The sequence below is a fragment of the Strigops habroptila genome, chromosome 18 (genome assembly GCF_004027225.2).
Source record: "Strigops habroptila isolate Jane chromosome 18, bStrHab1.2.pri, whole genome shotgun sequence".
Taxonomy (NCBI): domain Eukaryota; kingdom Metazoa; phylum Chordata; class Aves; order Psittaciformes; family Psittacidae; genus Strigops; species Strigops habroptila.
Window position 1 is genome coordinate 711,257 of NC_044294.2, and position 24,376 is coordinate 735,632.

At 54.5% G+C, this 24,376-nt stretch overlaps 1 long non-coding RNA gene across 2 annotated transcripts; it reads right to left on the minus strand.

The window, feature by feature from the left end:
• Nucleotides 1–217: 217 nt before the first annotated feature.
• On the minus strand, nucleotides 218–23,280 carry LOC115602352. Of its 2 annotated transcripts, none has more exons than XR_003989650.1 (3): nucleotides 22,500–23,280; nucleotides 6,760–6,955; nucleotides 218–6,498 (listed from the first exon to the last, which is right to left on the minus strand). It is a non-coding gene; the product is annotated as an uncharacterized LOC115602352 (long non-coding RNA). The 2 variants fall into 2 exon arrangements; XR_003989651.1 differs by lacking the exon at nucleotides 22,500–23,280 and adding an exon at nucleotides 15,590–15,932.
• Between the last annotated feature and the right edge of the window lie 1,096 nt (nucleotides 23,281–24,376).

Sequence of the window (24,376 nt, forward strand, 5' to 3'; positions counted from 1 at the left end):
GACACCGCCTCAGTAACCATCACCCTGGATCGTGCTGCAGCTCCTGCGCGTGTAAAGGGGTGACCGTGCAGCACGGCTCGGAGCAGGGCTGGGAAGCGATGAGACCTGCCCATCTCCTGCCACAGCATCCCCGATCCCACCTCCCTCCCCTCCTGCTCCCACCCCGGCTCAGGACCACAAGCAGCACACAAGAAATCAAACCCATGTCTCTGAGGGGTATCATCAAGCTGATTTATTACAACAGCCCCATCGCTGCTCCCCTGCGTGCTCGGACAGGGAAAGTGCTTGGTCCAAGTGCAGATGGACAGACGGACAAATGACCCTCTACAGCCCGCTGCCTCCATACGCAGGGCTGTGGCGGTCCCAACAGCAACCAGCGGGAGACAGATCAATAGGCGAGTCTCTGGGTGCAGACCGCAGCCATGATTTGCATCTATAATTTATAGGACAACCTTGTAAACGAGATCCGTGCCCGCAGGAGCCGTCGGGCTCGGGGTATTTACAGCTCCAGCGTACCTGGCAGGCATTAAAAGGAAACCGTGCCCATCGTCTCCGCTGGCGATGAGAGGTTTGCTGGTCCTGGAGGATACAGGGATGCTCCTGCATCCCCAGCGTTGATACCCCCGAGGAGGGCAGGGGAATTGTCCCCATGGGCCGAATCTGGCCTTTGGGAAGGGGGAACATCCCGGGAGACGATGGTTTAAGAGAACACTCCAGGGCGATGCTGCTCTGCCCCAGCTCCCAGCCTGCTGCATTACCCGGGTTGCTCATTAGTGTGTAGCCAAATAATTCCCCAGACAAATGTGTTTTTTCCACGTCTGGCTGTGAGTCTTGCTGCGATCCCAGAGTAAAGGCATTGCTGTGGGGCCGAGTTATGCTCCGAGTATTGCTCTTACCCTCATTGATCACATTGCCAACCACGGGTAACATGGATCAGGAGCTCTTTTGAAGAAGAGGCTAAGGAAAGGAGGAAGCTCATCATGTACCCAAAGAACCCTGATCTCTGAACGTCTATAAAATCCATACTCTAAAAATCCTTATAGATATCTACTCTGGCATAGGAAGTACTGGAGGAAGCAATCTGCTCTGTGCGTAGATAGAGGTGCTTATTTACAAATGCCACGTTTATTGTCTGTGCACGGGAGAGGATGCCCGCCTTGCTGGAGATGCTCATTTACCACACAAGGCTGACGGGGTCTTCTGTCTCTCCAAAGTAGAGAAAAGTCATTTACTGGCATCATGAAAACAGACTAAAAATAGCCGGTTTCTATGGCTACTGGGGCTGGGAGACTCCTGAGGAACATGTCTGGGTAGGTCCCTCCGTGATGAAATCCAGACAGAGGGATAAAAGGAAAAGGACAATAAAAAGAGGTTTAATGCTTTGCTCCTCATTCGGCAGCACGAGGGAGATGCTGCAGGGATGGTTCTGTGCTTCCCCTCTGCTTGGTCGCTGCGCACTTCTGCAGGGATCGATGGGGGTTTATTATGGGGGGAATTAGGCAGATTTTAGTGGATTGAGCGAAGCCTCAAAGCAAACACTGAGTTGAAACAGGGCTCTGTTGAGTCAGGGCTCCCTCAGCCTGTCTTCTCCTGCTTGTGCTTGTTGTTGAGGTGCTTTTGCATAGGGATGGGGCTGAGCCACATTTAGGAGCAATCTGAGCGCTGGGGTCCAGTCCAAGCTCGTTCCTGTAGAACCGATACCTCTGTAGACATCTCAGTCTCTCTGGATTTCTACTGCCATAAAACAAAGCTCCAATTTGACCTGTATTTTTACACTTGTAATTAACTCCAGAGCAGTGATTAATCCCTAGACCACGAGTGTGTTCCCCATCGGTCACCACATGCGTGACAGTGCAAAACTAAAGCAACACATTTTGTGTTTCACCAACTTCCTTTTTGGCCTAAAAATAAATCCCAAGGTCCTCGCCAAGGACAGCCCCGGGGCTGGATCCCTGGGTCCAGGAGGCTGTGCTGATGTGCAAAAATAGGAACAGACCAAGGTCAGCATCTTTCCTAAACAACGTTGAGCTTGCCTATGCCCACCTGGGGCTGCCTGAAACTGCTTGTTCATTGTCCTCTGAGTAACAACAGCCTGACAAACCTGGTGTTTTGGGGCAGTGGTTGTGTTCTGAGCTGTGGGAAGAAGGATGCAAAGGGTGGATCAAGCCCAGCCATGAACTGAAGGCTTTAGGAGGCTGCCTGAGATATTTCTCCATGCAATCGCAGGAGAGCAGCGGGTCAGCACAGGAACATGGAGCAGCTGGAAGAGCATCCTGCCTGCGGGAGGGAGGAAGGTGGTTTTGTCTTGTTCTCTTGGCTACCACCTGGGGTGCAGAAATAGCCCTGCCTGTGCAGACACAGCACTTAAACACAATGCGCGATGCCAAGCTGATGCTTGTGGGGTGTTCGGTGGAAGCTGTCCATCCTGCTGCAGTGCCTGCCTCAGGATAGCCTTGGTTATTTCATAGGATCATAGAATCCCAGCCTGGTTTGGGTTGGAAGGGACCTTAAAGCTCCTCCAGCTCCAACCCCTGCCACGGGCAGGGACACCTTCCACTAGAGCAGGTTGCTCCAAGCCCCTGTGTCCAACCTGGCCTTGAACACTGCCAGGGATGGGGCAGCCACAGCTTCTCTGGGCACCCTGTGCCAGCGCCTCAGCACCCTCACAGGGAAGAGCTTCTGCCTCAGAGCTCATCTCAGTCTCCCCTCTGGCAGGTTAAAGCCATTCCCCTCGTCCTCTCCAGCAAAACCCTTCAGGATGTGTTACAAGACAAGAGTTCAAGCTGCAGTTTTCCCCTTAGCTCGCCCCCTCCAATTGGTGGCATTCCCTTCCAGTTCACTGCACAAACATTGCTTCATCTCTAAGGCAGCACCAGCTCCCCTGGCAGGGCCACCTCCAGCACAGCCCGGCTGTGCCCTGCGCCCCACGCACACGTCCTGGTCCCCAACCCGCCTATTGTCATGCAAATAAACATCTGTAGGCTCCCTCCGCTCCCAAGGAAGCCCATATTTGCAAAGGGGCTTCGCTGCCTCTCTTGGAAGTGAGCCCGAGGGGATGCTCTGCTTGTTTTCATCATTAGAACTGATTTCTCCAGACCCTGATCCCTTGCTATAGGCAGCTCCTCATCACCTCTCCATCCCCAGGGCTGGTGCAGGGGTGTCACTGGCTGCTCCCAGCTTCACTCCTTGCTTGGGGTGCACGGGAAGGGGCCGAGCCATGGGACACTCACCCCAAAGCCCCAGCAGGGACCTGGCCAGGGCGAGAGCAGCCTCCCTCCTCCCTGCATCCCACCATCCGCTCCCAGGGAAGTCGGATGCTTTCCTTAGTGTAATAGGATTAATAAAGGATTATTGCTGGTGGGAACAAACTCATCTTTCATTTTCCTGAGGAGAGACAGAGTAGGAGGCTCCCTCCACGAACCCTGGGAACCCACAGCGCAGGTTAGGCTCGTGCTGTAACGGGGGGCTTGCAGAGTAACGGAGAGGGCAAGTTGCACCTCACACACTTTAAGGCACCCTTCACCCCAAAGATGCCACCAGCAATAGCTTCAATTTCAGGTTCACTGCTCGGCCATGGGGGTCCAAGGAAAAGCCTTGGAAAAGCACTTGGAAACCACTGGATGGACAACTCCAGCTCATAGCTCATCACTACTGACATGAGTAAGATTTATCAACTACAGCATCACTCAGGTCCGGTCGCTTCTGGAGCAGAGAAGCCAAAGTGGGGTGGAAGAGTCAAAGGCAGGTTGTGTGTCACTGGGGAGGGCAAAGGAAACCCTGAGCAACGAGCAGACTTCACTAATGAGAATGCCGGGGAGTGTGAATGTGGGGAGAGAGAAGGAGACAGAGTGTTTGTACTGTGACAAGAGCTGTCATATCCCAGCCTTCGCAGGCTCGGAAGCAGACGCTGCCCTGTTCAAATGCTGCCACTGGGAAGAGAGGAAAAACCCCGTTTGCCCACTGTGGATCCGTGGAAGTGAGTGGGATGGGGCTCGGCTCCAGGCAGGTTTGCTACAGAAAAGGCTGGAGGCTGGTGGGAAACAATGCGGAGATGAAAGGACCTTCAGCCATCAATCCAGAGGTCAAGTCATTATGATGGAGGAATCAAAAAGCGCCACAAGCCATTTATGAACACAATAGAGGTCAACCCAGGAGCAAACCATTTTGCTCGGAGCCATGGTGGAAAACATATTGTTGCTTTGAGAGCTACATCCATCCAGGGAGGTGGGAAAATAACTGTAGCTCCAGTGCTTTAACACGCACACCGCACATGGGATGTGTTCCATGCACATGGAATGGGTGCGGGTGAGTGGTGCCTGTCTCAGTTTTACATGCTACATTCATTTATCCAGCTTGGGAACCTCTCGCTGGAGACAGGAATATTTGGGACACAGAAAACCTGAACAGGCTCAGAGCTGCTGCCACACTCACAAATGGCATGTGCAGCATGTGCATAGCGTGTGCACAGCGTGTGCACTGTGCGTGCACCCTGGAGAAGCATGTGCATCATGCACAACATATGCACAGCACACACGGCATGTTTCCAGCTCATCCAGCCCAGCCCAGGGGACTCCCACCACAACCAGGAAGCATCATCCCATCCCGCACCGTCCAGATGTGGGTGCATCAGCGTTAACCTCAGCCACCCTCAGTCCTCAGCAAAGCATCTTGTACAAGTAAAAGGCTGATGAAGTCTCAGAGGAGACGTTACAGCGGCACTAACCGCAGCGTGACACACTCTGCTCTGTGTGTGCCAGGCTGAAACCTGCTGAGCTCAGTGGTGACAAATGACAGGACCCCTCGCAGGGCACCTCACATCCTATCCTGTGCCTTCTCCCATGCCAAAACCTGGAGCCCAGCTGGGAAATACCAGGCTGGGAACACTGCCCAGGGGCTGCACTGCTGGATCTCATCCCTTGGGCTTAAAGAGGGGAACAAGGAAAGTGTCCCCAGCACCCCGACCCCGGGGTCTGGCACACAGAGACCACGCGTGGTCCATGCCCTGTGCCTGGTCCCGGCTGGCTCCAAGCATCACATCCCACCCCGGTCAGCTGCTTCCCACCAGAACCTGGGCACTGGGCACCCAGCAGAGAGGATGTAAAGCTCTGGTGTTAGTGGTGCTCCTGGCCAGGATCAGGGGTTTGTGCTAAATCCCTTGGATAAGAAAATAAAGCAATGACCGTGTTGGTTCTGGATGTTGGCTGAGGCAACACGTCTCCAAAGGGGAGCTGTCAGCAGCACGTACAGCTCTGTTTGCTGAGGATGAGGCTGTTCTGGGAGCACTGGGCAAACCCTGCAAAGGTCGAGCCACTTAATCACAGGGAGGATTTGTTCTCATCCCACATGGAGGGGGCTCCTCAGGGGTGCCAGTCTGCTCAAGTCAATCCCCCCTTGTGCTGATAGCCCCAGCACGGCTGCTCCGGAGCATTCCCCTTTCCTAAGGGCTGTCCTTTCCAGCACATCTTGCAGTGGGAGCATCTCCAATGCTGGGTGCATTCAAGGATGGGGACCCAGGCACTGGGACCCAAGCAGCAGCCCCCAAACCCTGAGGGGCCTCAGCTCCCTGGACCCAGCAGCCTCCCCCCTTGTGGAGGGATCTGAGAAGGGATATCTGTCTGAGATGCCTCCGGGAAGGCACAACACCGGCGGCTCCATATGGCTTCAATGATGGGTGGGAAGAACGCGTGGACAAGGTTGGGAAGGAAGGGGGACATGGGGATGGCCACATGGCATAAGGAGAGCACTTGGCTCCTGCAGGAGCAGGATCAAAAGCCCCGGGCATTGCTTTTGGCGTCATGGTCTCCGTATGGAGAAAGGAAGCACAGTATGGAAGAGTTTAAGGATTTCTGCTCTGGAGGATGTATTTGTGGTAGAAATGTCCCTGGAGGGAATCTCCGGTGCTCTGAGCTCAGGGATTTTGGCCTGTTTGCCAAAGAAGAGCAAGCTCCTGCTGAGCCTCATGGCTCAGGGATGCACACCAAGGTGTCCCCCATCTGTGCTGTGGGAGCTCCTGGTCCTCCCTGGTCACACAAGGAGCAGTGTCCGAGCAGGTTTGGTGTGTCTGGTGCCTCCGAAGCACTGCAGGGTGCTGCACCCATGGGACCAGGCAGGGCAGGACACGGAGAACGGCTTCTTGGGGTCCCAGACACTTGCTTTAAAACACAAACCAACCCCAAACCAGCTTGGTTTTGGTGTTCAGCCATTTCTGCAGCAGCGGGACAACTTACCAGCCAGGGGCCAGCCTCTGCAGCAATAGGACTCCAGGAAGGACAAGGTCTGGCCCCGGCTTTTGAAAACCCCTCCAGGTCTGTCTGTTGGGACTTGTTGGGGCAAGGGCAGGTTGGCTTGCTCAGGAGGGAAGTCTCTACCCCGCTGGGACACAGAGTCCTTCCATCACTGACTGCTCAGGTGCCGATGGTGCAGCACATGGATAACACCCACAGCATCCGCTTCTGCCTCTCGGCAAGGTCCTTCCCATGCTTTTGGCCACACAAAAATCTGGGAAGAGAGAGGGGAGAGATGAGAGAAGCTGCAGGATAAGTGTGTGAGAGCAGATCAACCACCTCCCGCCCGCTGCTGCTGCCCATGAGCAGAACCATTGCTCAGCGCCAGGCTCCCCTTCCCCTGCCCAGCACCATCCCCGAGCCCCCAGCCCCTGTGACACCTCCATGCAGTGCAGGCAGAGGGTGATGCTCGGTGGGGAGCTGGTCCTTGGGGAGGGGAGAAGAAAGGAGGCAGCAAACACCCCCCCCAGCGTACCAAGGGGAAGGGGATGGGGTCCCAAGGCACGGCTCGGTGGGATGCACACAGGAGCCTGCTCCTCACACTGCGGTCTCCTGCTGCGCACTGGACTCTTCCTTCTTCCTCTTCATCTTGCAGAAGCCATGGAGCCCGCAGAAACAAGCAAAGGTGAACTGGGGCATCACCTGGAGCAGGAGGAGAGGCTTGGGAGCACCTGGATGGGGATAGGGAGAGGAGTCAGGGCAGCTCCTTGGGTAATGGTTTGACTTGATGATCTTCAAGGTCTTTTCCAACCTGGTTGATTCTGCGATTCCATGCACAGGCAGGATGGAGGATGTGGGACAGACCGCCCAGATCACTGGAACATCACCCTGCACTGGCGCACATCCCTTCCTTCCCATTATCCAGCCCCCCAGCCACGCACTCCCAATTCCCCACCCACTGAAAGACAAGGAGATTAAGCCCCCCTCTCCTCAGAAGCAGTGAACAATTGGCACAGACGTGGGGACAGCTTGCAGGGCCTGATGCATATTCGAGAGCTGGGGGGGAAGCCCCTGGGAGCCCCCGGCACCAGCGGTTACGGCACAAAGAGGCAGAGATGAGAACGGGGTCCACTCTCTTTGTGTGCGCTGGTGCCCCAGAGCACAGCCCACATCATGGCCCCACAGCTGCAAAGTGTGATTGTGCGAATGAAAGGCTGGTTTTATGTAGAAATAAATAACAAATATGTGCAGAAATTGTGTCTGAAGTGAACCCTGCATCCTCTCCCGGCTTCATTCTTAGCTCATGTACAGTTTGCAGGTGACCAGCTCTGATTTTTGCCCCAGAAAGGGCAGTGCTGATGCTCAATGCCCAGAGAGTCACATCCTCAGCATCATGACTGTGCCACCCCCCAGCCATGCAGAGGGACCACAGCACCCACAGCTCCCTGCAGAGCCCGGCCTCAGCACCTGCTCCCATCAGCAGGGAACGTCTTGTAGCCTCAGTTTACCCCTCCACGCAATGGGTGTGATGCTCAAGCTGACTGAGGACCAAGTGGCAATCTCAGTGGATGAGGCACTGTCACCTCCCGAGGCTCATGGACATTGACAGTAGAGAGCAAAGAGTGACCCCCCCTCACCAGCCAGGCACTGCTGGGAGCCCCCAGCTCGCTGCCTGCAGCCCACAACCCCAGCAGGGACAACCAGGAGAACATTAACCATGGGGGGAAAAAGCCAAAGCACGTGGGGTCTATGGGCCCCCATCTCTCCACACTCTCCACCAGCAGTGGTGTTGCAGGGGGTGATCCCACATCCCTGCCTTTCCTCTTTCCCTCTTTCCAAGGGGCCCAGCTGCAGCACAAAGCCAACAGCAGCATCCCATTTAATACATCCCTGCTGCTGCCCCACCTCCGCAGCCATCTGGGTACCTGTCTGTAGCACCCAAATTAAATCAGGCTACCTCTGGACTCACCCATAGTGACAACAGGCCCATTCATGAGCCTCCCGTCCTGAATGGCTCCTCAGCAGGCACAGGTCTCCCTTTGTGCTGCTGCTGCTTTGTGTTACGAGGCTGAGAATGGGATGTTGGAGGGAATGGCTGTGTGGGGGGCAGCTCATTGGGGTGGGAGCCACTCACCCCTGAGCCCTGCATCCTCTTGGCTTTGCACAGCTTCAGCTGGGGAAGGGATGACGGGAAGGGAGAAGCATTGAAACCTTTGGGAGCTGCCACCCTGGTTTGGCACAACCAGGTCTGATCCAGCACTGCCAAAACCAGGTTTGGCAAACACCTTCCTTGCCTATGCAGGGCTCTCACCCAGCACCATCCCCACTGTTTAACACCCTTCATATTAACCAGGCAAACACATCTGCAACAGACCCCCCAGGTCCCCATGGGTACTGGTCCCCACTGCCACCCCATGTCCCCCCTATGGCCATCCCAGCCATGCCCCCTTGCACAAAGCCCCCCTGAGAGCCTGGGCGGTCCAGCTCGGACCCCAGCTTCCATTAGGGAGCTATTGATATATTTAGAGGAGCTTGTAGCACGGAGGCTTTTCAGGCTGACCCTCTGCCTCCCATTCAGGCAGCAGACAATGATGAATGAGCCCCGGAGAATAGAGGCAGCCCAGCTGAGGCTGACGCTCCTGTTCCTCTTGAAAAGGTAGAAAAAGGGGCCTGAAGGAGCAGGAACTGATTAAAAATAGAAATGAACTGGCTTGGGCAGTGCTGACAGAAGCCCTGCCTGATTTGCAAGGGCTGGGCCTGCTTCAGAGCCCTGTGCTGCCCTTTCTATTCAGGGGAGAAGATCCTTTTGGATGAAACTCCACTGCAAATACGAGGAGCATTAAGAATGTAAAGCTGGAGAATTCTCTTTAGTCAACTGCATAACCCCGGGCCCTGTTTGTCACTGTCACAGTGATGAATTGGGAGCTGTCTGGAACCAGCACGTTCACTTTAATAATGGCACTTCTCCCTCAGCCCTAAAAAATGTCTTTCTGAACCAGCTGGACACAGTCTATTCCTTAAGCCAGCAATTAGCCATTTCCCTGGGCAGCCAGGCAGGGAGGAGGCTGAGACAGGTCAGCGTCAGCAGGGAAGTGCAGGCAGGGATGCAGGCAAGGATACAGGCAGGGATGCAGGCAAGGATACAGGCAGGGATGCAGGCAGGGATGTAGGCAGTGGATGTCAGTGGGGAAGGGGTGTTCGGCTGCTTTTCTTCCTCTGCCCCAGCGTTTCCATTGCTGAGCAAAAGCATTGAATTCACTTTTAGATACTTGGTTGGAAAAAAAGCCTACATGAAGTTTTGCATTTTAAACCCCACATTTCAAAGCTGCCTTTTGCCACCAGCTCGTTGGGGTTTGTTTTCCTGGGAAATGAGCTCATTTGCAATGGAAATTGCTCCCATGTTTTTGCAGGGAACCGAATGGGATTAAATAATTCGTTGTGAGATGTAGAAATGTTGAAACAAATTCATCTCAATTGCCTTTCGTGATAGCGAGTCTGCATAGACCACCTCTACAGCCAAGATGCTCAAGAGGGACTGATAATCTGGGGATCACCAGCCTGGTTGTGATCCAGTAAGCAGACACCCTTGGAGAAGCCCAGTGCTCATGGGACTTTCTTCCCATAATAGATCAGAGAATCCCAGACTGGTTTGGGTTGAAGGGACCTTAAAGCTCCTCCAGCTCCAACCCCTGCCACGGGCAGGGACACCTTCCACTAGAGCAGGTTGCTCCAAGCTCCTGTGTCCAACCTGGCCTTGAACACTGCCAGGGATGGGGCAGCCACAGCTTCTCTGGGCATCCTGTGCCAGCGCCTCAGCACCCTCACAGGGAAGAGCTTCTGCCTCAGAGCTCATCTCAGTCTCCCCTCTGGCAGGTTAAAGCCATTCTGAAAGAGGGTAGATTTAGCTCTTTAGTTGTATTTCGGTTTAATGCCAATGTAGCTGGGTTTCGGCCAAGCTTTCAGAATCATTATTTCCTTTATTTTCCCCCCTTTTCCTCCCACAAACCTTGGCCATCTCACTGCTTACAACCAGCCCTACAAGAAAACCGCCTTCAAAGCACTTTCTATAATGAGCAGCACTGCATTAGAAACCCAACAACGACGAGGCCGGGGTAAAACTAACCTGCAAAGCATCAGCATCCCTTTAAGGAGAGATAATGAAGGGAGAAGATGCTGCTTGGCATGTTTGCAGAGCAGCAGCACTAATTAAAACATCGCTTCTGTAAAGTCTGCTGAGCCCATTGGTTCTTCCCCCCACACACACAGTTCATTTGCTGCAGGAAGGCAGAGTCGCCAGGGTCCTCATTAGAAAGATTTCACTGGCTGCAGTTAATGCTTGTAATTAATAGGTGCAATAAATTTCCAATGGGCAGCCGGGGTGTTCATTAGCCGTGGGCTGACTCAGCACCGGTGGCCTCACCACTTACTAAAGAACCCATTTCCAAGCAGAAGGGAGGAGGAAGGTGCTCCATGGCACAACCGGCGCAGGCGTCATTCCCTGCCCAGAGCAGAGCTGAATAAATCATTCCCATCAAATCCCACATTTGTCTCCTTTTTGTCCCGTCGGTGACTTGTCTGTGCAAACCTCCTCCAGCCAACTGCTGGCACAGCCGAGTGACCTGCATTCCGTGTGGGATCAGCGCTCGAGGAACTGAACCCTCTGATGCAAAGGGTGGGTAAATACCCAAGGATAATATTATGGCTCAAAGCCTGGGGAAGCTGCTCACGCAGAGCACGGCCCCACACGTGGATGGGTCTGCCCGTTGGGGACGTGGGTTACAGTGTGATTTCTAGTGCCCTGGTCCTTCTCTGGTCATCCTGTGCTTTCAAATCTCCCCAGGCTCCCACTGAGCATCATTGCCTCTATAGGGGATTCCAGCACTGCTGGCGACGTGCTGGGAGTCCCGCTGTGTCCCATTAGGGCTGGGTGCTGCCACAGCTTTGATTAAAGCCCCAGCTTTTCAGTTCATTATCATCTGGCTGTAATTAAACTATTAATAATTGGCACTTATCTCCTGGGACCAGCATCCATGGTGCCGGGTGACCCAGCGCTGCTTCTGCTGCTCTTCCAGCGCACAGAGGCAAACCCCAACCCAATCCCCACACGGGCAGCAGCAGGCAGTGATCCCAGTGGGACGAGCACCCTGCTCGCCCCAGCGCTGTGTGGGAGCTGTGCACAAGCCTGGTGTTCTCGCATTCCTGCTTCCACGAGGGATGTCCGGGATGCCAATACTGCAGCATGGGAGCTCTGTGTCGGGGCATGTGGCTGCGATTTCCCCTCCCTGCAGGGCAGCACAGGACAAGCCTGTGCCTCATCCACCGGCAGCTCTGGGATACGGTGGATGCCTCACTCATACAGAGCAGTTATTATCTGTAATTAGCGGCTTGTCCTGCTCTGCACATTTCCTCCTGGGATTTCAGGGACTGCTGGAGGGGTCCATCTGCTCCAAAATCTTCCTTCGCAGGTGCCTTTGGAGATGGAGCTGGCCAGGAGCCACCTTTGCAGTGGCTGTTCCTCAAGCTCATTGCTCTGGACCAGGGATGGGATTTCAATCACTGCCTTTTTCATAATAGGTGTGTGCCCCAGGTTCTCGAAGATGCTTCAGAAATGCCAACCTGATCTCCTGCTTTATTTCATGCCCTGAATGCTGTAGAAGCACAGCAGTCAAGGGGTTTTGCTTTGCCCAGTAATCACAGCCTGTGCTAATTGAAAGGCGACTGGAGTTGCTGCTGGGAGGTGGATGCCAGACAAGCTGAGAGCTCACCTGGTGCTGGCAACACCTCCTCTTGGCCATGGACCTTTTCCAGAGGTCCCTGCCAATGCCTTCTGCACGGCTTCCATCAGAACACTTGTCCCATGCACGGCTTCCCACCTGCCCTGGGATCAAACAGACTGAAAACCACAGATCAAACCCTGCTGCTTAAGCCCTTGTGCATTGCCAGGGGGAACTGGAGCTCAGCAAGGCAGGGCGAGAAACAGATTTGGTCCCCTGGCTTCTGAGCACCAGCCACCTCAACCAATGGACCCATCCAGTTCCTCCCATCCCGGCTGCTCCTGAACACAGCCCTGTGGAAACACAGTCATGGTCCCTCTATCTCTTTCCTGCTTAATGCCTGCCTTGCTAAAAGAAGAATCAATAGGATACAAGGGAGTGAGAGCAAGTCTCAGAGGTGGAGCATCTCGCCAGCATAGCACAGACAGGCTGCACATAACCCTGCTCTGATTAGTTAGTATCTGCCCAACAGCCACCAAAATACTAGCGGATATTTGCATCCCTCTGCGCTCTCTTCACAATGGGCAATCGCCACCAGAGATGGGGTCTGCACCCCTGCACCAGCATCCCCGATAGCTCTTCCCCCACTGTTTGCAGGAGCCTTGCTGGGGGGCTTGGGGCTGACCTGGGGTTTTATTGAACCCACCAGGACCATCCAGAGAGGGGTTTGCTCATTGCTTCCCCAGTGAAACGTTTTGGGTTGCAACATGAATGACAGAACCCTGCTCTCCATGTCTTGGGGGTTAATGTCACCCTCACGCCAGGCTCCCCATCCCGGGAGGGGAGCAGCAGGACCAAGCCATGCATGTCCACCGGCGTCAATGGCTCGGGGCAGCCATTGTCAGGCGTGAATTTTCTGAATGAGCAAATCCTCATTAAGAAATAATTAAACCAGGCTGGTGAGATTGGCTTCATCCCTTTCATTTTGACGGATGCTGTTTGGTTTTGATGATTTCTGGGCCCCAGCCTCGCCAGCTCTCATGCTTTCATTGTTGGAACTCAGGGGATTTCATGACTTTCTTCCTTCCACACCTCCCTGAGTCATGGGATTACAGCTGAACCTCAGCTTTCGGCTTTTTTCAATGACTATTATTTTTAAAGATGCATTCCAGGCTGGTGAAATAAACTTGAAAACCTGACACCGAGTGACTCAAAGAGCAGGAAGGGAGAGGAGAGGAAAAGAGAATAGAGAAATTGCTTGTTCCTGCTTGGCAAAGGTGCTTTGGAACCCCCACCAGTGCTCAGGTGCTGACAGGGGCAGCAGGGGCTGTGGTGATGGGGTCTGTGGTGATGGGGTCTGCAGTGATTTGGTTTGTGGTGATGGGGATTGCAGTGATTTGGCCTACAGTGGTGGGATCTGTGGTGATGGGATCAGTGGTGATGGGATCCATGGCGATGGGGTCTGCAGCAATGGGATCTCCTCCCACCCCATCCCTCCTGCTCTCCAGGCCGCTGTGCTCACACACATGTATTTATGTGTTTAAGAAGTGCACACTGTTAAAGTCCCACTCTGTAATTAAACCTGTCCTTCCCAATGCTCCCGGCCACACATCCTTGTTCCATGGGCTGGCTATGGCCTCATGGGCACTGCAGGGATGGATCCTGCCCAGTGCAAACCTGCGTGGTCTGCAGCACCCCTGGAAGGGTCACGATGCGGCGGGGAGATGGGGCTGGAGGTGCTGGGCTGTTCTCAGCCCCCTGGGGCACCCAACAACAGCAGGAAGGGCTCCTGCCATCACCTGCAGGCGTTTTGGTGCCGGGTGAGGCAGCGACCGCGGCCCTTGGCCATGCCCTTGGTCTCTGCCTGATGCTTTTGTTCCATGGGGCTGCAGGTGGGGATGCTTTGAACCGTGTGAGAAAAGCACTTGCTGCCAAAGAAAAGCAGCTCTGAAAGGGGAAGACGGCGCCTGAAAGGCCGTGCCCCCCCCATCCCCGTCCCCCTTTGTCTCTCCCTCTGCTCGCCACCCCCCTGCCCCATCCGTCTTGCTAAACCTCTGAGGCTCTGCAAGGCTTCAATGCCCCCTTTCACTTGTTATTTGTTATCAAATAAATATGAGTGATTAAAAAGGGATCAGGAGTCCGGGCGGATTGCAGAGGTGCCTGGAAGGTGGAGTCCCTCCTCTGTGTAGCCCATGGCTTTTCGCCCTACATGAGTTAGGAAAAGCAATCACATAGGAATAAAAAGCCATAGACCACAGCAGAGGGCTTACCCAGGATAAGCCAGCAGTCTTTGGGGGAAGAAAAGGAAGAAAGGGAAAGGAGGAGGGGGGGAAAGTAACCCTTCCATCTAAGTTGTCCTCCCTCCCAGCTTAAAAGACAACATGCTGTAGCCTGGATCAATGGCAGCATGCCCAAGGAGCAGGCAAGGAAATGGTTTAGCTTCACTCTGCAGTGTCCTGGCCACAGCTACACCTTATCTCTGTCAGTGTATTCCCCATCACACCTTGTTGTGCTGCTTTTAAGGATCCCAGTAAACCTGCTCAACCCTGAGCTATAAACCAGAGAGTCACCCTGGCTTCAAATGGAGCAGCACTCCATACACAAGGTGATGTGTTTCATGAGGCGCTTCCATCTCCATAGCCCCAGAAGAGGCATCCCAGCACAAGGTGATGTGTTTCATGGGGAGCACCCGCTCCAGCAGCTCCTTCAAGAGCTGAACACAGGCTTTATCCCTTAGCAGGAGCCTCTCCACCTCCCTGCACTCGGTGGCACCAAAACTGCCCAGGTTGTCCCTGGGAAAGCACCAGCCTCTGCCTTTATCCCGTTCCCCTGCCAGGACGCGGCTCATTCAGCAGCAGTGGCTGCTAATTGCCAGGAGCTGATGAGGTCAGCTCCGCTATTGAGTGTAGGAAACTCCCTTTCTTGTTGCCCTAGCAAGAATCCTTGGGAAATTCAATGTTTCTAAAGCTATACAGCAACTAGGTTTGGAAGTAGGAAGGAATTTGCCCGCTGCGGTTCATAATAGCAGCGAACATGACTTTGACCTACAAACCAAACTTCTGAAGCACACGGGTATGACTGAACGAGTGTTTTCCCAAGGTTTTTCTTCTTTTAACTCCCATATGTGAATGGGAAGGGGAAAAAAAGCCACCTGCTGACACAGCCACACTCCCTTCCCAGCCCCTGCACCCTGCAGCAGCCGCAGGACAATGCACCCATGTGCAGCCCCACAGCAGGAGCATCATTTGGCCTTGGTGTTGTGCCCTTGGGTGCCAGCATTGCTCTGGGGAGCTCCTCCAGCAAATATCCTGGGGTGCTGTGTGCATGCAGGAGCCCCACATATGGGTCTCTGCCCCCCGGCTCTGGCAGCAACCCACCCTTTGGTCTCCAGGGGTGCACTAAGGAGACAACCCCAATTTCATTGTGCATCGCGGGGTGTATCTGTCAAGCTGAGCTTAATAACTCTTTGGGCATGGCTCTGCCATCTGCTTTGGCACCCAAGACCTTCCCAAGGAGGTTGCACCCAGTGCAGGGCAGCTCCAGTGCCAGCATCAGAGCACAAGGACACGTGCCCATCCCAAACCCCCCATCCCCTCACCACAGGGACCCGAGGACAGCCCGGAGCCGACGGCCAAGCGCGGCTGAGCTCACCTTTGGCGGCGTGGCATCCTCTCCATGGGAAGACACCAGGATAGCTGGCATGGGCCTTTGGACGACATCACCAGCACCATCCTCTTGTGGCCCCTGCCAGCAAAACCCAGCACGCAGGGATGCTCAGGGGTGCTCAGGGATGCTCAGGGGTACTCAGGGGTGCTCAGGGGTGCGCAGGGGTGCTCAGGGGTGCGCAGGGATGCTCAGGGGTGCCTGAGGAAGCTGCTCTCATCGCCTCCAAGCCCTGGTGGCTATGGGGGGTCCCATTTGTGGAGCCCAGGCTCCTGCTGCCATCCCCACGGCTCTGCTGAGCCTCGCTGTGTGTTGCATACTTGAAATGGTTGAGCACCGAGGGGCTGGAGGGAGGGAGGGAGCGGGGGGTCAGGTATTTCTCCATCCCCAGCTCCAGAGAGCTGGTAACAAAGGCGCTATTGAACTGCAGCCTCTCTGGTCTGTGAAGCAGAAACCTCTTGTATCTACTTCACTGCCTTTGATCTAACTCCCCCAGTGGGATGTATATTACTCATGTCCTGCTGCTCGGGTACTGCTGCCAGAATGGGACGGGGGGGAACAAGCCCCTGCTTGTCACCCTGGGTTTGGGAAGCATCCCACCGACACCAGGCAGGGGCACCCAGCGCGCATCTCCGCTGCTGTCCTTCCCTATGGCCCCTCTTCATCCCCTCTCCGTCCGCCACCATCCCAGACCCCAAACTGCGGGGTCTATGTGTGGGCACCCGAGCGTAGAGGCAGGAGGAGCAGGGCTCTGCACTCACATTCCTCTTCTGTAATTAAAGCCGGTGCGCTGGGTGGAGGGGGAAATTCCCAAAGGGTTTTACTGGCATCTGGACAAGGGTCAGACAATGAGAACATTTGACAGGGTGCCCAAATCCGCTCTATCTTGGATAGACGCTCAAAGCCTCCCCCGTGCGCTCTGTCCCGGTTTGGGGAGGTGGGGGCTCTTTGGTGGGGAAGGAAGGTGGGAGCTTGGGAACTCCTTCACAGTAACCACCAGAACCTTTATCGCAGTCAGGCTGCCCCAAAACCGCAGCAATGAAACCACGTTCCCACCGGGATCCACAGGAGAATCCCGAGTAAAGGCACCAAACGCACCTTAGAGACTCGCAGTACTTAGAGCAGTGCTTGCCTTCAGCAAGCTGCCTGCACCACAACCCTGGGAGGGCACTGGGGGCTTAGCCTTGGTTTTACCAGTCCTGGGGGGCACTGGGATGCTCCGACAACCTGGTGTAAACCATCCCAGCTGCCCAAAAGCACTTGGGTGCCTTCGGAAATCTTATTCTCCTGCTTTTCCAGCTGGTTTGCAGGAACCCTGCACCCAGCAGCTCGCACCAGCACCGGAGAGGCAGAAGAGGGCATTGCCTCTGGGGGTACCTGCATGACAGTACCCAAAGTGAGAGCACCCAAAATCACAGCACCAGAGGAAGCCTCCCCAGAGCCAGTGGCTCTCAGCACTGCTTCACCCTTCCCAGGGCTCATCCCTTCCTTCGCCAGCTCCCTGCCCATGTCTCAGGAGTGGGAAAAGCCTCTCCAGGGCTATTTCCATCTCCACTGCAAGGTGGAGAGAAACAACACGTACCTTACAAGTGGGAAGGATGGGTGGGCAGATGGGCGGACAGATGGACAGATACTCAAGAACAGAGACTGACCAAGCTGGGCACACCTAAAGGATATTGTTTTCCACAGAGATCCATACTAGTTGCATCTCTATCAGCCTCTCTTTTAGGGGATCATCTGCAATTCCCCCTCGCCATCCCCTCTCTGGATCATGCTCCAGGGCAGGGAATGCAGGGCCCAACTCTTGCTTAGTTTTCAAACATTAACTATTAGAACTTGGGGAGCAGTTGAAGTCAGAGTTGGGCAACGATCCATTTTCAAGCTGTCTTGACAACTGGCTCCAGCACAGCAAGATTAGATCTACTAATCACATTTATAAGGCGCCCAGGATCAGGAATTGGGTATTTGGAGAGTATTTGTCATTGTAACAATGTCATTTCCCAGCCTTCAGCAGGCATTTCCTTGTCCTCCAAGCCATTATGGTTGGACTTTTTGGCTGTATAGAAACATTTACATAGGGAAGAGGAAGCTCAAAAGCAGTTCTGGTCACGCTGCTCTGTACAGCTGAAGGTGCGCTGAAGTCTGACGCTAGTATGTCCCATGGATATGGTGATACTGGGGTTCTTTATGGACTTTAATCAGCTTTCTCATCACCTGATTTTGTATTGGTAGCTGCTTGAACAAAACAGATACAACCCAAACCTTTGCAGGATGCTCTATAAACCCCCTCTTACAGGCAGCAAGAGGGAGGGCAGGTAAGCTGAGCAACATCCCGGGTCACACAGCACATCCTTAGTGCTGAGCTCGGGAAAGCCGCACGGATCTCCTTCCCTGTCATGCCTGAGGATGAGACCACACTGTCTGCAACACTCTGCCCAAGACATGCCAGAGACGTGCTCAACAACCCGTGTTTGCAGCAGCAACAGCCTGTGCACAGCCGCTGCCACCAGCGCTGCAGCAGCGCGTGGAGCAGAGACCAGGCAGACCCCAGGCTCCCTTCATGGGATGTTCTGGCAGCCACAGCAAAGGAAAAGGCAAAAATAGCCCCAGTTCTGCAGGTGCCATCACACGCTCCTTCCAGGATACAGCATAAAAGTGACTTGTTTGAGACAGAGAAAAGGAGTCCTGCACCCAGCTCCGGGGCAACAGCACAAGAGGGATGTGGAGCTGTTGGAGCTGGTCCAGAGGAGGCCACGGAGCTGCTGCGAGGGCTGGAGCAGCTCTGCTCTGGAGCCAGGCTGAGAGAGCTGGGCTGGGGCAGCCTGGAGAAGAGAAGGCTCCTGAAGGGGAGACCTTAGAGCAGCTCCCGTGCCTAAAGGAGCTCCAGGAAACCTGGAGAGGGGCTTTGGACAAGGGATGGAGGGACAGGACAAGGGGAATGGCTTTAACCTGCCAGAGGGGAGACTGAGATGAGCTCTGAGGCAGAAGCTCTTCCCTGTGAGGGTGCTGAGGTGCTGGCACAGGGTGCCCAGACAAGCTGTGGCTGCCCCATCCCTGGCAGTGTTCAAGGCCAGGTTGGACACAGGGGCTTGGAGCAACCTGCTCTAGTGGAAGGTGTCCCTGCCCGTGGGACTCACTGGAACAGGGAAGTTTGAGCCAGGAGGGATAGTTTTGCAAATCCAGTTAGTTTGTACCCATCAGTCTTGGGGACAAAACCTGCTCTGAGAAGCTGCAACCTTTCCTCCCCACTTTCCCATTTGGAACAGCATGCCACTTCCAGCTCTCCTTCCTTTTTACTGCAAGTACTTATTTTAGGTGACTGGGAATGTAAGGACCACTTTTCCTTGGGGTGAAACAAAGCGTTCTCCAGCCCCAGGTGATTTTGTGTGCTGAAGAAGCGCAGAATAAATTCCTTTTGCTTGATCCCTCGGTGCTTCTGTGCTCTGCAAAGCAACAAATCTGCCCTCAGCAGGGGCCCTGCACCTCAACCAAGTGCCCCTTCGAGAGGCACGTCTGGCCCCAGGACCCCAAACCCATGAGTTGTGTGTCTTGGTTCACAACCCCTATGATCGTCCTCACCCCAGCCTCACTGCACACTACAAAGCAGTGTTGCTTCCTCCAGCTTTATGTCAAGGTGGAGGGATGAGAGAGGCAGAGAGGGAAGGGATGAGAGAATGATCCAGATTGGTTCCTGCAAACTAGGCAGCAATTTGCTACCCAGCCCATTAAAGAGAGGACAAATGCAGCTCAGGAGCCCAGGTAAGTCACTCACTAACAAGATCCTCCCGGGCCTTTCAGCGCATTCCTGGTCACGTCTCCTTCAGCTCCAGCAGCTGGAATTAAGTCTGGGATGCAAGGCAGGAGATGCTGCAGCATCCAGGGGGGAATTTGGCTGGATGTGCTGGAGCAGAGCACAGGGAGGATGAAGGATGCGCTGGGGATGAGGCAGGGGCTGCAGCACGAGCCCTCCCGTGCTCAGAGCCCTGCTCCCCTCGGATCTCCAGCAATTTGGGCTTGGGAATGGAGGGAGAGGGGAAACGATGGGCTGGAGGGGATGGGTCGGTGATCCGGAGTGACTGGAGCAGAGGGAACAAAGAGACAGAGGAATTAGAGGAGGAAGGCGAGGAAAGAGCCCCTGTGGGGGTACAGGGACATGTCCGGCGAAAGCAGGATAACCATCACCTCTGCACATTCAGCTCCCCTGCGGAGACACTTCCCTAAGCTCAACCCTGCCTCTGGTGACTCCGGTGGCTTGAGGGACACCACCCTGGGCACAGCCTTGGGAAGAAAAGAGATCAACCCATCTCCCACCATCATAAATCAGGGCTGAATCTGCTTAACCAGACCCCAAACCCCCTTTGCATGTGGCTTCACCCTCACAGGCACAAGCTCAAACAGCACCTCTAAAGCCACTGACCCAGCTCCCTCCTGGGACAGGAGCAGGGACTCAAATTCACACCAGAGCTTCACACCATGTTTGAAGAGGGTTTAACCACCCGTATCCATGTAGTCTCCTCTTCCTCGTGGGATTTGCACTGGTACAAACAAGAGAAATTGCAGCCTCCTTTACAAACACCACTGCCCCACACTGTGATCCCTGCACTCACCCACCCCTGACTCAACCTGCCCATGCAATGGAGGGTTCCTAGCAGCTATTCCCATCCAGGCTGTCCTGTGGTTGAGCCTCACGCAAGCTTTCACCCAAAGCTCCCAGGGGTTCGTGAACCAAGTCAAGGCACCAAGAGGAGAACTGGCCCTTGCTTTGGGCTCTGCAGGGTCCCTGCCGTGGTTGTGTTGAGCTGGCAGCCTCAGAGGGAAGATCTGCAAGCCAAGCTCAGGCTCACCCAGCTCATGGGCTGTCCTTGTCCTCTGCTGTCATCAGCACCTTGGTGCAACAGGCAGCATGCAGGGACAGCAGCATTGAGGGTAGGAGATGTGGGGCTGCAATAAGAGACAGCACATGGGTTAGCCCCGGAGAGGGGATGGTGGTGGGTTTGTATGGGTTGAGTGGAGAGGTCTGGGGAGCATCGCGGGTGCATCCTCGGTGTGAAGGGATGTATTTGTGACATGAGGTATTGGTGTTTCGTCTCCTGCTGGCCCTGTTGTTCGCTGCTGCCAGTGATTTCTCACATTCTGCTGACAAGTCATCAGGGACACAATGTGATACCCATTAGCATGAGGTGAGATTCTGGTGGAGAGTGTCTCTTTTGCACTTTGGAGACCTTCCCTCCATCGCTCACCATGCTGGGCAGGGCACCAGGGTCCCATTGCTCCCTCCCAAGGGAGGAGAGGAGACAAACCCCCTGGGGACACCCATAAGCACAGTGTGAAGGTGTCCCCAAGCCCATACCTGAGCCTGTTGTCTCTGCCTGGAGCCGTCCCAGCCCTGGTCCCACCCAGCCCTGCTGCTGCATCCCACCGCTCCGTGGGGATGCGCAGACACAAACCAGGAGGGGGCATCCCTTGGGTCCCTTATTCTCTAGTAGTAACAGGCTATCACAGTGCAGACCCAGGAGTGCACCCAGGCACACACTTGGGCACACACACACAGAGTGTCCAAATCTCTGCACAAGCCACCAGGAGCTGTTTGGTCTCCCCCAGACCCTGCCAGCCCTCAGGACCCCATCACCGGACCCCTTTGGTTTCGCTCCCCTGGCATGTCTGAGATAACAGCAGCAGTCAAATGACACCAAAACCAAGGCAATTCCTATCTCCGAGCCATTAATTTCCTTTCCCCTCGCTGACATCACCGCTCAGGTTAATACATGCAGCACTTCCCTTATCTTTCCTTGGGATTACCTCATCGGAGAGAACCCGGAGAGCCTCCCTCTGTGTGCCAAATACCAGCACTGGTGACGGAGCTGCAAGTTTGCAGCCGGAGGAAGGATTGCTCAAATGCAGCTCCAGCAATTCCGACCACACCAGCACCTCGTGCTGTTCTCCTACAGGATTCAGTGCTACTCAGCAAGGCACAAGCGCTAACAAATCTGTTCTTTGCCCTTCAGTTCCCACTCATCGCAAAGCAAAATACACTCTGCACCAGGCAGAGTTTCTCTTTCTCTGCAATTGGGGCTGGTGCAAGGGTTTTATACCCATTGCCTACAATGCAAAAGTGTTTGCACACACCCCCCCCAGTCCTACAGAACACCCCCACTTCGTGTGTGTGGTACTTGAGTAAGACAAAAAACTTAGCATATGTACATGAGCATATATTCATGTACAGGAACACTCATACAAGTGCACGCTTCATACTGAAATCCAGCAGTTAAAGAGCTCACGTGTAATTTAGCTGGTAAGTACATTAACATGTGTTGCATGTGTGTCAGCATAAGTAATGTGATTACATGTGAATATGTGTATATACGTATATACACACATATACACACACATATACACACACATATACACATATATACACACAATACATACACGCATCCTCACAAACATTCATATAGTGATGAATTTTGACCAGTTGGTGATATTCTCACCTAAAACAAAGAGAATTCAATTTGTTCCAGCTAATTACATTTATATCCACAAGAATATAACTTCATCTAACAAGAACATATGCAAGCAAATGCCACACATTAGCTACACCACCGCGTGAACAGATGTTAATATACATACTCACATCCACACACAGAAACATGTTCTGAACATACACAATGAGCAGATGAAGGACCTGACTTGCTTTGGGGAGCCCATAGGCATCGCCCGGGGGGGAGCAGTGCAGGTAACACACGGTGGCTGCGTGTGGTTCACATGTGCTCATGAGATGCCCATCGCACACGGAGCGTGCACACACTGCTATTGACTGCCCCGCTCCCCCCATGCACACACACAACTCCTCCAGGCAAGACTTGAGACAAAGAAAGAAAGAGACAAAACGCTGCCTTACTTCTTTTTCCTCCTCCTTTTGCTCTCCTGTGTCTCTCCTCCCGCCGCCTCCACCGCGGGACGTCAGCGGGACGGCGATTCTTTGGTGGAGATCATGGCAAGCAACTTAAGGCAGCCGGTGCGGAGGGAAGGAGCAGCTTGGGCAGCAGAGGAGGAGGAGGAACAAAAGCCCAGCAATGCCAGAGCGGTGCTCAATAGGTGTCTTCCCAATTGCGAAGGGGGTTGTGTGGCTGTGTGTGGCTGCAGGGCGGGAGGAGGCGGGTGGAAGGGGCGATGGGAAGAGGCCTCCCCACAACCCCGAGCTGAGGTTAGTGCATAAATTACCTCCCCATTGAGCCGTGCACACGGCTGCATTCCCGCTGCTCCGCTTCCCATTCCCGGCACAGCCCACCGCCGAGGCACCCGGTCCCCCCGGCGCAGGGATGCCGGCTCGCCCCATCCCGCCTCTCTCCCGCTTTCTCCCTTTCTGCTTTGTCTTCAGCCCCGTCTCCCAGCCAGGCAGACACAAAAGAGCCTCTGACCTGGGAGGAGAAATGCCCATTTCCAGGAGAGAACCCAACTCCCGAGCGCTCCGGTGTGTGCTTTCGGCAGGCAGGGAAATGAAAAGGAGCTGGTAGGGCTCCCAATCGGAGGCAGTATTCCTTCCCTAATGAGTGTAATTAGCAGAGTGAGGATAGGAGCGTGTTTCCCTGGCTCTTCCCTGCATCTTTCCAGTCTCCGAGCGCCAGCCTCCCTTTGCTCTTCCACAGGCTTTTGGGAAACGGCGTTTTTCCACTTCCAGGAGCTGCCGGGGCAGGAGCTGTCCTTGGATGCAGCTACCAACATGCACTCCAGCTGCCTCAAGCTCCCCCTCCACCTCCATCTCAAAATAGAGGGGTTCAGACAGGTTTAAATCCCAAAACACACATCCTGAGTCTTCAGGGTCTGCCAAAGCAAAGACAAGTCGGATTTGGGACTTGGCTTTTTCACTTGCTCATTGCTATCCATCCACTTCAGCTCTCATAAATCCTGAGCTGTCAATGGAACAACGGGTGATTCAGTGGGGATTTAGCCAAGCTTCAGACCCGTGGAGCGAGCCAGATCCTCCTCCCACGGCAGTGCCTGACCCAACATGAGCATGGCATTACCTCACCCCACGCTGTGCTGGGATGCTCTCCCTGGTGGGTCCCATAGAGGGGTCAAGGAATCTCTTCATCTCTGCCCTGTGGATACCCTCTCAGCGACTCCATCTCTGCCTGGGATTAGTCTAAGCGTTGATTTGGCTGCATCAGTCCGGGTGAGCACAGTGAGCTCCTGCGATGGGGATGAGGATGCAGCAGGCATCCCGCGCATCCTTCTCCCAAACAGCGGAAGGGCAGCAGGCGCAGCCCCACAGCAAAGCAGCAGGCTGGGAGATGTGTGGGGCCCATGGGCCTAACAACCTGCTTGGCTGGGTTGACTGCACAAGCTGGAGGAGAAGCAAGAGCATCCGGATGCTACACTGGGGGCTGCATCAGGCCAGGAGCGGCCGGGGAGGGCTGTGCTGTCTCTCAGCATCTGCTCGGCTCTGACATTGTGCTCACTTGGGCTTTCTTTTAATTGCCTTGATGTCCCTGATTTGCATAATCCCCAGAATTCAGCAGGACTTTTGCTCTGAGCTAATAAATAGATGACAAAAATAAATGTGTCATGTAAGATTTGCTTCCATCCCTTCCCTCTGCGATCAGCGAGAAATGATGCTCGCGGTGTCGAGCTCACAGGAGCTGTCAGCCTGGCCTGCCATAAGCACCGACGTTTGCGCTGCCCCTGGTGCACAACTTGCCAAGATGTTAAGCTGAAGCCATGAGCTGGGAGCAGGCGGAAAAGGTGGCTGTGGAAGGAGAGGATGTGCTCCTCACC